We start from the raw sequence: 13,021 nt of genomic DNA, 5'->3' as shown, positions 1-13,021 counted from the left end.
AACAGAAAAATCATCCATAAAAATCTCAAGAAAACGTTCAACCATATCACTGAATATGCTAAGCATGCATCTTTGAAACGTGGATGGTGCATTACATAATCCAAAAGGCATCCTTCGGTATGCAAATGTATCAAATGGACATGTGAAAGTAGTTTTCTCTTGATCTTCAAATGCAATTTCAATTTGGTTATAACCTGAATAACCATCTAGAAAACAATAAAATTCATTACCTGCAACTCTTTCTAGAATTTGATCCATGAAAGGTAAAGGAAAGTGATCTTTTCTAGTCATTGAATTAAGTTTCCTATAGTCAATGCACATGCACCAACCAGTAATAGTCCTCGTTGGAATTAACTCATTTTTCTCATTTGTTATCACAGTAACTCCAGACTTTTTAGGTACAACTTGGGTAGGACTTACCCATTTGCTATCAGAAATAGGATAAATGATTCCATTATCTAGAAGTTTAATGACTTCATTCCTCACTACTTCTTTCATATTAGGATTAAGCCTTCGTTGCATTTCTCTAGAGGGTTTAGCATTTTCCTCCACATAAATCTTGTGTGTGCAAATCAAAGGACTAATTCCTTTTATGTCAGCTATGGTCCATCCTAATGCATTTTTGTGCATTTTCAGAGTTTGTAATAACTTACCTTCTTGATGAACATTAAGTTTGGAAGAAATTATTACCGGAAAAGTTTCATTTTCTCCCAAAAATGAGTATTTGAGATTACATGGCAATGGCTTCAAATCAGGTTTTGGTGGTTGAACACTTGAAGGTATGGACCCAATTGATCGTGGTGGCAATTCCTCAATTTTTGGTCTCCAAATATTTGCCTTTGATTCTTCCTGAAAACAAACCATTTGCAAATCTTCAGATTCAATAAACTCAGTTTCATTGGAAGAATTTTCAAATTGATCGTAAATTATTTTTTCAATAAAATCTACTTTCTGTAAATCATTATCATCTCCAGGTTGCTTGCAAATGTTAAAAACATTCATTTTCAATGTCATGTTTCCAAAAGATAACTTCATCACTCCATTCCTACAATTAATCAATGCATTAGAAGTTGCAAGAAATGGACGTCCTAAAATAACAGGAATTGAATTGCATGCTTCAACAGGTTGTGTATCCAAGACAATAAAATCCACGGGAAAGATGAATTTATCAACTTGTACTAACACATCTTCAACTATTCCTCTAGGCATTTTTATAGATCTATCAACAAATAAAAGAGTAACAGAAGTAGGTTTTAACTCACGTAGATTGAGACTTTGAAAAACCGAATATGGAAGTAAATTCACACTATCTCCAAGATCAAGTAAAGCTCTGTCAATTTTATGTTCTCCGATAAAGCAAGAAATTGTAGGACAGCCAGGGTCTTTATATTTCAAAGCATTATTATTTTGAAGAATGACACTTACTTGTTCGGCTAAGAAGGCTTTCTTTTTCACATTCAATTTTCTCTTTACAATGCATAGATCTTTCAAAAATTTAGCATAAGATGGTACCTGTTTAATAGCATCTAGCAAAGGTATATTAATCCTTACCTGTTTGAAAGTTTCAAAGATTTCAGAATTGTGATTGACTTTCCTTTGTTTGGTCATGGCATGAGGAAATGGAAGTGCTGGTGGGGAATCAGTCTCTTCTTTGCAATGATCAGGTTCAACCATTTCCTTACCCTTGGAGACTAACTCACCTTCTTTCTCACAAGGTTCAAGAATGGGTTTTTTAATAACCTTACCACTGCGGAGAGTAGTGACTGATTTGACTTGATCCAGATGTTGGCTTCCGAAATTGCTTGTACTTGAATTGTATTGCCCTTTGGGATTTTGCTGGGGTTGAGATGGAAACTTACCTTTCTCCTGAAAACTGAGAGCAGATGTGAACTTTGCAAGAGTATCTTTCAAATCAGCCATGGTTTGAGCATTTTGAGTGTTGATTGTCTCTTGCTTTTCAATGAATGCATGTAATGTTTCCTCAAGATTTCTTCTAGGAGGGGGAATATAAGGAGGTGCATATCCATGAGAATTTTGAAAATTATGTTGTGTTTGAAATGGTGGCTGTGAAGTTTGTGCATTATTGTTATCACTCTTCCAACTGAAATTTGGGTGATTTCTCCAACCAGGGTTGTACGTTTGTGAGTACGAGTTATGACTTGGTCTTTGGAAACTATTTAAAGCATTGGCTTGTTCATGGAGACATTCCTTAAAAGAAGGCAACGTGGGACAATCATTGGTTGAGTGTTCATTGGTTTCACAAATTTGACACACAATTTCTTGAACAGATTTTAATTGACCACTCTTTTTTAATTCTAGTGCCTCAACTTTTCTAGCTAAAGATGCAAATTTGGCTTGGAGGTCATGATCTTCCCTAAGGCTATACATGCCTCCATAGTTTGTGCATTTTTGTTACCACTCTTCCCACTGAAATTTGGGTGATTTCTCCAACCAGGGTTGTACGTTTGTGAGTACGGGTTATGACTTGGTCTTTGGAAACTATTTAAAGCATTGGCTTGTTCATGGAGACATTCCTTAAAAGAAGGCAATGTGGGACAATCATTGGTTGAGTGTTCATTGGTTTCACAAATTTGACACACAATTTCTTGAACAGATTTTAATTGACCACTCTTTTTTAATTCTAGTGCCTCAACTTTTCTAGCTAAAGATGCAAATTTGGCTTGGAGGTCATGATCTTCCCTAAGGCTATACATGCCTCCATTAGATGTATGAGGTTGAGTTTTACCTGGTGCCTCACAAGTACCTGTGGTGTCCCAATTTTGAGCATTTTCAGCTAGCAAGTCTAAGTACTCCATTGCTTCATCAGGGTCTTTATTTTCAAAAGTTCCATTGCACATCAATTCCACCATTTGCCTATCTTTAGGTGTTAACCCTTCATAAAATTGTGAAACCAATCTCCATGTTTCAAAACCATGATAAGGAAAGGTATTAAACAAGTCTTTATATCTATCCCAACGTTTGTAAAATGTTTCTCCTAGTTTTTGAGTAAAAGTGGTGATTTGTCTTTTGAAAGAGTTTGTTCTATGAGAAGGGAAAAATTTCTTTAAAAACTGTTGTTGCATTTCATCCCAAGCATGAATGGATCCTGACCTAATATTTTGTAGCCATGTTTTAGCTTTATCTTTTAACGAAAAAGGAAAAAGCTTTAATCTGATGGTGTTCATGCTACAATTTAAGTCATTATAAGTGTTACAAACTTCTTCAAATTCTCTTAAGTGCAAGTATGGATTTTCTAATTCTAAGCCATGAAAAGTGGGTAAAAGTTGAATAATACCTGGCTTAAAATTAAAATGAGATGCATCAGGAGGAAAAACAATACATGATGGTGCACTTGTTCTTGTTGGATTCATATGATCTCTAAGTGTTCTAACACGATTATTCTTATTATTCTCATTATTCTCATTATGAATTGATTGATTATCTTCTTCGGCCATGTTTTCTGAAGAAAATGATGATTTTCTAGAAAGTCTACCACTTAATGTACGTGTCCAAACTCTCATGCAAATACAAAAGAAAAGAAAAGAAAAAAGAAAAAGAAAAAGAAACAACAATTAGAAAAACAAATAAAAGTGAAAATAAAATAAAATAAAATATTTAATTTATACAAGAACTTGCCTCCCCGGCAACGGCACCAAAAACTTGACACGATCAAAGAGTTGATGTCTTATCCCAAGTGCAGGAGTGTCAAAGTAAAATAATCCGGCAAGACCGGGGTCGAACCACAGGGAGGTGAATTATATAAATTACAAATAAAGAAAAAGATTTGAAGAGAATAATAACAGAAAAGGAGTTAAAGAAAGTTTTGGGATGTGATATTGATGTAAGGATTAAATAATAACAAAACATATGTCAAGGTTATAGGATTCACTAATGATATTTCAAATAAATATAATATAAACTCTTTTTATTACTCAACTAGAAACCACACACAAATGAGGTTCTAATCGGATGATTTCTCGTTATTAGCTCATTATAAATTACTAACATGATCATATTAATTATCTTATCTAAGTAATACCATACTTATAAATATCATCAAGCATTCATGTTGCTAGTTTATGTTAACAACAAATCAAGTTCCAATCATAATAACGATATCGGCCGAAAACTATGAAGGATCAAGCATTTGATGTACCAAATATTATACAACACAAATCTAAATTAACCATTTAATAAGCAAGGTATTAAGAATTAGTAAGATAAAAAGATAAAACATGTTAATAACAATCTTTCTTGGATATAAACATTTAAAGCTCATGTTGAGTTTATATTATACCTATTCTAACACCATTAGAGAAACATTTTCACCTTGACATAATTAACTTAACTAAACATTGAGAAGGAGAAAAACATAAATAAACAATATAAGAACATAAACATAATATAAGCTAACTAAGTATAGGAAAGGAAATGAAAGAGCATAAACAAGAGATTACTATAGCATAAAAGAAAACTTGAACATTACAAAGATGTAGAGAGAAAGCAAGAAGATAACTTTGATCTGAAAATTAATATGACTAAATACATGGACAATGCCTCCTTTTATAGGCTAAGTTTCAGAACTATTGATTGATTGAAGAATTGGTGGGCATCCATTGATTTGGTGGCTGGTTTTTGACATTAATGGCTGCTGGTTTTTTGATATTGTGGGCTGATTATTGATATTGTTGGCTGGCCAAAATGTCATTGCTCACATCAGAATTATAGCCAACTGAATTATGGAAGTTGTGGGCAATTGTCTCAGCTTTCCAACAAAAAAAACCAGAGCTCATTTGGACTTCTAGAACTCAAGATATGAGCCAAAAACCGAATAGTGTTTGAGCTGCAGGACAGCTCCCGACGTCTTCGTTGTTGCTAAGATTTGAGCTTGAAAACAGCAGAACTGAGTCTTTGAGTCCATATGAAACTGCAGGACAGCTTCCGACGTCTTCGTTGTTGCTAAGATTTGGGCTTGAAAACGGCAGAACTGAGTCTTTGACTTCATATGAAAGTTGTAGGTCTATGTCTTACCTTTCCATCGATATAAAATGGACCTAAATATGATATCTACAGCTCTAGATATGAACAAATTACCGAACGGTGTTCGAGTTTGGAATGCACCAGCAACACTTTGCTAAGTTTGGCCTTCTTTTTATCCTTTCAATTTCAATCCTTAAACTCATCAATCAATTCTTTTAGTTTGGAATGCACCAGCAACACTTTGCTAAGTTTGGCCTTCTTTTTATCCTTTCAATTTCAATCCTTAAACTCATCAATCAATCCTTTTATTTATGTGATAGATCTGCATTTAGGATGAACATTTACCATAAATTAAAGGTATATTATATTTTTAGACTTGCTAATATAAAACATGCTTTTGTTAGGAAATTTAATGATACTTTAGGTGCAATATGATGACATAAATCCTTAATGAGAATGCACTTTTAAGTACTAATCATGAAGTTTTGCTTACTACATGTCATATTTATAATAGAGTTTCATCTAAAAAATTACATGTTTTTCCTTATAAAATATGAAATAGTAGAAAATAAAATTTAAATTATTTTAAAATATGTGGGTGTGTGGCTTTTTATAAAGTTTTTTATGCTTAAAGAATAAAATTAGAACCTAAGGGACTTAAAAATATTTTTGTTGGTTATGCATAAAATTCAAAAAATTATAGGTTTTTTATTTTAGAAACTAATATGATAATTAAATATGTACATGTTGAATTTATTTTAATAAATTCATAAGTAATTCAAATATGTAAGAACCAGATCTAATAGTGATGACTCTTATCTTAATTTAAAGTGAAAAACATAAAAACCTGAAAGTAATAAGTTCAAGTGAACTTTAAGAGAGTTAAAAGGAAAAACATTTAGATATAAATTTTATTTCTATTTATTTAATTGTATTTTTAGTGGAAGATGATAAAATCACGATAATGAAAATAACACCTATGATCTTAAATGTAAAAGATTTTCCAAAGACATTCTATGAAACTATGTCTTCTAGGAATGTTGTCGTTTAGAAAGAAATGGTAAATGATGAAATGGATTTAACGTTATCTAACAATACTTGGGTTCTATTAAATTTTAGTGGGTGTTTAAAAGAAAATATAATATTGACTATTCCATACAAACCTTAAGGTAATATTAGTTGTCAAAGGTTTTACTCAAAAGAAGGGTATTGATTATTATGACACTTATCCTCCAATTAAAAGAATTACATCCATTAGAGTTTTAATTATTTTAGCATCAATTTATAGATTATAAAACCTTTAGGAGAAAGAATGTATGGAGCAACTTAAGGGTTTTATACTTCCTAAAAATAAGAAAAAAATATATAAATTGGTAAAGTGTTTATATGATTTAAATCAAGCTCCAAAACAGTGATATAAGAAATTTAATAAAGAAATTTTGTTAAATAGTTTTCATCACAACGGTGTTGAAATGTATTTATTCTAAATTTATAAAAGATTTTAGTGTGATTATTTGTCTCTATATAGATGATACGTTAATCTCTAGCACCAATATGATTGGAATAGTTGAAATAAAAAAGAATCTCAGTTCTATTTTTAAAATGAAAGATCTCGGTGAAATGAATACAATTTTAGGTATCAAAGTTAAGAAATATAATAATAGTTATGTACTTAATTAGTCATGTTATATTAAAAAAATATTCATAAATTTTAACCTTCTCAATATAAAAAAGCCTAATAACTCATTTGACTTTAATGTGAAGTTAAATGATAATTGTGATAAAACAATAACATAACTAAAGAATATTCCAGTGTCATTAAAAGTCTTATATATATTATGCATTGAACAAAACTAGATATCACAACTAGAGAATATGTTAGTGTCATTGAAAGTCTTATATATGTTATGTATTGAACAAAACTGGAAATGTAAGTTAATAAGATACACAAGCAATCCGAATACGGATCATTGGAAAGTTATTGCAACATTCTTTGGTTATCTAAAAAGAAATGATCAATTTAGGTTTGTTTTATTTTGATTTTCTAGTCATGTTCAAAAGATATTATGATGCAAGTTGAATAACTAGTTTGAGTGATAATAAATCAATATCAAAATGAATATTTTTTCACTCGGAGGAGGTGCAATTATCTTTGGCATCTAAGAAACAACATGCATCTCTCATTCTACTATGAAATTGGAATTTATTGCTATGATTATTGCGGATAAAGAAGTAGAAAGAATAAGAAGTCTATTGTTAGATATTAAGGTGTAATCATAATCTATGTCAGCTTTTTCTTTAAACTATGATAGTGAAGTAACTATGTCTCGAGCTTATAGTAGTATCTACAATGGTAAATCAAGACATATAAGTATTGGATATGGATATGTTTAAGAATTGATTACAAATGAGATAATCATTATTGTCGATGTGAAGTATATGAATAATTTAGCTAATTCGTTCCCAAAAAGACTATTTAGAGATATGGTAAAGAAAACAACTAGTGAAATGAGATTAAAACTCATTATTAAAAATACCGGTAATGGAAACCCAACTTTAGCAAGAAACTTTATCTCTAAGTTTAATGGGTAATAACAAGTTACTGTTTAATATACGTTGGACATTGATAATTAATTTTGAAATATGTTCTAATAGTATTCAATTTTTTGTGTTATATAAAAAAGGATGATCATAGGTTCTTAATGAAATTTAAAGTTTATGTTTAATATAATAGAGACATATATAATTTCATATATATGAATATAGAAGTGATACCATTTTTTATAAAAGTTTTTTTTTTGTAAATATTCATGAAAATGAGATTTTAGCATATGGTCATAATAAATGCTAAACAATTGTAAATCTTTTTAAGAGTTTGGATAGTATTGTGTATATAGTATTTTTTTATTTTACACTAAAATTTTTGGTTTAATCCACAGATATCAATAACTTTAGCAAGATTCAAGTTCTAAAACTAATTGGAGATTTAAATTACAAAATATCTTATTATAAGTATAATTCTATCAAGTGAAAAAACATTCATTGCAAACTAGTGAGAGACTGTTGGTGTAATTTGTAAATGTTTATAAGTGTGGATTTTTATTGTATAGTAAATTGAGTGAAAGCTATGGTGGATAAGTGTGGATAGGCTCTCTTAATGAGCTTTCTAATACTATTATATGGATATGTATAATATCAAAAGATAGCATTCAACACTACTTTGAACTTGGGACTTAATTTTTTAGTGAGATTAATTCTTTTTTGAATTTATTTCTTTTAATTTTTATTATTAGTTTTGGTATTTGCAACTATTAGGATAATATTGAATAACAATTATTAGTTTAATTAAAAATATAATTATTATTATTATAGTCATATAACTTCATTATAATATCTCAAATATATATAAACTTATTACTATATATATATATTCTCCTTTCAAGCCTCTAGGCCAATTAGTTTTACTTTTACTTTGTTTCTATTCCTGAACAATTTACTAGTATTCCTTATCCACTACTTTGCGGTTTAAATAACCTACTACGAAATCATTGGACCTGGCATAAGAGCGCAAGAGAATATCTTGATTTATCATTATAACTTCCTCTCTTGTAATAATCCCAAATGAGACAATCAACTAGTTTCAGTTACTAAGATTTACAATATTGCATTAGCATCCTTTAAATTAAACAATTCTGAAACTAGATGGACATTCATGTTGTTCTTCTATAAGTTTTTATAAATACAAATAAATATATATATAGACAAATATGAATAATCATATAAAAAAATTTAATCTATAGTATTTATTTACATAATATAAATTTGAAAATATAGGTTGAGGGAAGGATTAATCTTTTAATCTTAAAACAATTTACTACTTCTCCTCCTATGCTTATAGTTTGATTGCAATATTATTTCCCAAATCTACTTAATATTTTAATCTCACTCGCGACCTAAATTTATAAACATCACGCTCTTAAAAATATATGTAAGAAGAAATATTTAACAAGAGAGATAAAAAAAAAAGTATAGGGTTAATTTCAATTACTTTGACCATTGGTTGGTTCGGCCTAAGGAGTGTGTTGGCACTATCAGTAGTCAAGATGAAGAAGTCGGGCTAAGGACTCTTTACCCTCGATTCTTAGCATCTCAAAGAGACGATCCTCCTAGGGCTTCTATTAGGCGAGAGCATCCCTTTCTATTTAGATATCTTCGAGTGCTGGATGAGTATGGGCCCCGGTTCTTAGAAAGAGATTCGTGATTGCATCCTTCTTTCCATTTTTTGTCATCAAAGTATAGGTTCTACCTTCCGCTTGCCCTTCGATCCAGCTGCCCAAGCGCTCTTAATAGATTGCTATGAAAGATCTGTCTTCTTGTCTCATGAGTCCCATGTTCTAAGGATGGTCTTCTTAAGGAAAGGAAAGGATTAAAGGTTACTTTAATAGAATAAGGGTTAGCTGTACATTACAGACCGTCAGGGAGAGGTTAGTCTACTAATGCTATTTCCCAGCAACCGCCCCAGCCTTGTGATTCCGAACTAGGACGAAATTCTTTACTTACTCTATTTAGAATGGCACCCGGGGGATTACCCGATCTAAGTCTTCCCCCCGAGCCTTTAGAAGAGGAGCCCCCTCGAGTCCTAAAAACTAGGGAACTACCCTTAAGTTTAAGTCTGGAGGAAATTCTCGTTATAAAAAATCCTTTGAATTCGGGGGGAGCTAGACGAATGGCATGGAAACTTCCTTTCCTAGAGAAAGCAAATTCTTTCGTTAGTGAACCAAGTTCAGTGATCTAATCAACCTGAATCAGACAGAAAACACTCTAACTCGAAGATCAACACTCACAAGAAGGAAATAGCACTCATCCCCATTATTATTAAACTGTGCTTGAAAGCATGAAATTCAGCCTTGGTTTTCCATTCAGGTAAGGATAAAGGGGATAAGCTATTTTTCTTAGAGAATCGACTCTTTGCTTTGATGCTCCGAATCCGGGGGGAGCTAGACGAATGGCATGGAAACTTCCTTTCCTAGAGAAAGCAGATTATATCTTTAGTGAACCAAGTTCAGTGATCCAATCAGTCTGAATCAGACAGAAGACACTCTAACTCGAAGATCAACACTCACAAGAAGGAAGGCATGATTAAGAAGATAGTGAATTTTATGTGGAATCGTATTTTGAATATAGAATTCCTATTGAAATTATATATATATATATATAGGTTCCCTTTTGAAATCTATATCGGAACAATTCAAATAGTTAAATTATGTTTTTTATTTGAAAATACACTATTTTTTGTATTAAAAAAAAAAAGACAAAACCCTTTTCTTTAAAAAAATACAAATCTATTCACTTAGAATAGAATTTTTTTGTTCAAAAACATCAATAAAGTAGACATAAAAGAGATAAAGAGAGAGAGTAATAATGAAAAGTATCTACATTAGGTGATGTAGCTTTTGACTTTAAACTTTTCCTAGCCAATAAAAAAGTGAATATGATGCTTTTGATTATTCAATATTTTATGTGTATCTAAACAATAAAGATCACATAATTTCTTTTCATAAAATTTTTATTTTCATGGTTGTGTTTCCTTTAACCACAAACAAGTTATAGTTTTTATGAATGCTTTAAAAAATTTAGTATTTTTTGTTCTTATAGAAATAAAATTGTTTCACACTTGTGTAGATGATTTATTATTAAAAGTGTCATAAAATACTCTATTTAGAAACATTAAAACCTAAGCTTATTCTAGTAATTGATGTTGGCAACATTATTCTTTATAAGAATGCATAAAAATGCTAATACTGAATTGATATAAGATTTGAATGTTCTTTTGAATCTAAATTTTGTGATCTTTAGTTAATTAGATTGAATTTCTATTATGGTAATTCTTTAAATATAAGTTTTAATGTTATCTTATTTGATGATTTATCAACTTGCTTTATTATTAAACTTTTGATATGTGAATATGTGATGTTATAATTTGACTTTATACAGTCAAAGATGATTCTATTTAATCAAAATTAATTAAAACTAAATTACAAAATCTATATTAATTGCGTAAGATACAAATTTAATTAATGCTTTTATAAATTCAATAAACTTATTTTTCCATACATATTGTGCGCAACTATTTGTGTATGTGCATGTACAAATATATTTTTTTTGCCTTTTTCCTTAACTATTTCATTATATATAAATATAAACCTATGCTTTGCTGTAAGTCATAAATTTTTTTATAAAAAAAAAAAAAACACTAAGTATGCAGCCTATTTCAATATATTTTTTTACATAAAAAAATTAAAGTGTAAATTAAAAATTTTATTCAAACATCTAATCAAATAAATTGATAATCATCTATATAAATAAACAAAAAAATTATTAACAACAACTTAAAAAATACTGAAAAAATTAAGAGATGGTTGTAGATCAAAATGCTTGCTCTCACAAAATGAGACATTTACTTGTTTGTGTCTACTAATTTGTTTATTAAAATTAATAAAAGATAATAAAAATAAAAATACATATGAAATTGAGTGAATAAAATAAAAAGAAAATAAATATTATAAAAGGCTGGATATATTAGAATTATTATTTCAAAATAAATATTTTTTATAAAATAAATCATATCTTTATAAAATAAAAAGAAATTCTTTAAAAATTAAATACAAAACTAAACAATTTTTTAAAAAAGCCTCTATCCAAAAAAGACATGCAAAATTCATGATTTAGGTCATGATACTGAAATAAATCAATTTAAAAAAAAATTAAAGATAACTACAAAACAAACTTTTTATATAAACAAATAATGTAGAATGATAAAATCATAAAAAAATAAGAAAAAAAAATTTCTAACCAGATTAAATCATAAATCTCGTGACTCGTGTTATTAGATCAGAAACATGACAAACAAAAAAAATCATGATGCCCAACCCCAAACAAATCAGATATTGAAGAATGAAACCGAAAAAAAAATCAATCAAATAAAAAGCTATAATTAAAAGAATAAAGGTGAAAATAAAAAAAATTAAAAAAATTATAATTAAAGGAGGGTAAAATTGAAAAGAAAAGAACTTTAACAAAAGGAAAAAGAAATCAAAAGAATGAGTGCTAAATTGAAAAAAAAAAAAAAAACAACATGAACTTTGATTGAATGACAAAATCAAAAACCAAAAGAATAAGGAGCGAATTGAAGAAAAAAAATATGGCACATTATAATTTAAGGACTAAATTAAAAATATAAAAAAAAAAAACTTCTTTCAAGGGCCAAGAATGAAAATACGCAATAAAAAAAAAGCTAATTAAAAAAAAAAACAAAAGAGAATAGACATGCATTTTTTAAAACAACAAATGACAACAAACTATTTATCATCCATCATTATGCGTTATACAAAGAGAAAAAGATTGAGTCAGAGCTTTTAAAGATATGAAAGAACAAAAAATTTAACCATCAAGAGATATCACACGCATTGCTCAAAAATAATAAATGTGAACAAAAAATCATGAGTGCTTTCCTCGCACTAACACGTGAAGCCCAAACTCCTAAAACTTTTTGATTTAAAAGTTAATTATTAAATGTAAAATTTTCAAAATATTTTCTATTATTATGAAATTAATCAAAATATCCTTCTAGTAAGATAAAATATCTTATCACCCCTAAACACTTGCTTTAAACTTTTCCTAGTACAAGAGCAAAAAAATTATTTTAATATTTTGTAAGAACCAGAAAACAGATATACCCTTGCCTCACAGTTCAATAATTTTCTAGACATAAACAAGTACTTTAACTATTCAAAAAAGTTAAAAATACAAAAATAACCTTTGAAGAATTTTTAATTACCAATTTATCATCAGAAAATATCACATCATCTTCAAAATTAAGACACTTGAATTTTCTTCAAATGACAAAATCATATTTTAACCATCACAATGAATAGTTTTTTTTGTGTCCATGTTAATATATTTTCTAAAATGTTTAACCAGCACGTTTTATTGTTTTCTGTTGATGTACGCATACATGTGTGAGAAACAAAAGGTATTAAAA

Source organism: Populus euphratica, unplaced genomic scaffold (assembly GCF_000495115.2).
Source record: "Populus euphratica unplaced genomic scaffold, PopEup_1.0 scaffold199.1, whole genome shotgun sequence".
NCBI classification, from domain to species: domain Eukaryota; kingdom Viridiplantae; phylum Streptophyta; class Magnoliopsida; order Malpighiales; family Salicaceae; genus Populus; species Populus euphratica.
The sequence above is the reverse complement of the archived record's forward strand: the minus strand, read 5'-3'. Positions refer to the sequence as shown.